Source organism: Penaeus monodon, chromosome 25, assembly GCF_015228065.2.
Source record: "Penaeus monodon isolate SGIC_2016 chromosome 25, NSTDA_Pmon_1, whole genome shotgun sequence".
NCBI classification, from domain to species: domain Eukaryota; kingdom Metazoa; phylum Arthropoda; class Malacostraca; order Decapoda; family Penaeidae; genus Penaeus; species Penaeus monodon.
In genome coordinates this window covers 38,919,673-38,920,035 of record NC_051410.1, presented here as the reverse complement: position 1 = coordinate 38,920,035, position 363 = coordinate 38,919,673, and the positions used below count along the sequence as shown (strand labels likewise).

The 363-nt window shown below is 38.8% G+C and overlaps 1 protein-coding gene across 3 annotated transcripts in view; it reads right to left on the bottom strand.

Moving 5' to 3' along the window:
• The window catches only part of LOC119589237 (translocator protein-like), a 4,536-nt gene extending 4,200 nt beyond the window's left edge, over positions 1-336 (bottom strand). Inside the window, exon 1 of one of the 3 annotated variants that reach the window (XM_037937843.1) lies at positions 267-336. The gene's annotated coding sequence lies outside the window, so the exon portion shown is untranslated. Of the gene's footprint in view, positions 1-75; positions 148-170 lie in introns of those variants that run through there. The other 2 variants (XM_037937842.1, XM_037937844.1) reach the window with 2 other exon arrangements.
• Positions 337-363: the final 27 nt, after the last annotated feature.

Sequence of the window (363 nt, the reverse complement as noted above, 5' to 3'; positions counted from 1 at the left end):
ACAGACGTCAATAGATTGCCTTTGGGGATCTAACACGTCTAATTCTTTGCAAACAAGCCGAGAACACACACTTACCACCCGCAAACTCTGGCTTAATTTACTCTTAAAGATTATAGACACTGAAGGTCTTTTGCAACTACCTTTCAACAGTGCAATTTTGCAACGCTTACCTATCAACGGTGAGGACTATAGCAGACAAATAAAGAAAAATAAAAATAAAACTTTAACAATACTCTTGGCACATTAATCAGCCACTCAACACGCACGTGGTTATGTTATTCAAAGTGTTACGTATATTTGAGGAATTTATATAACCGCACGCAGCAGTAGGAGGGACGGTGACTATAAATGTTTAGGTGCGGT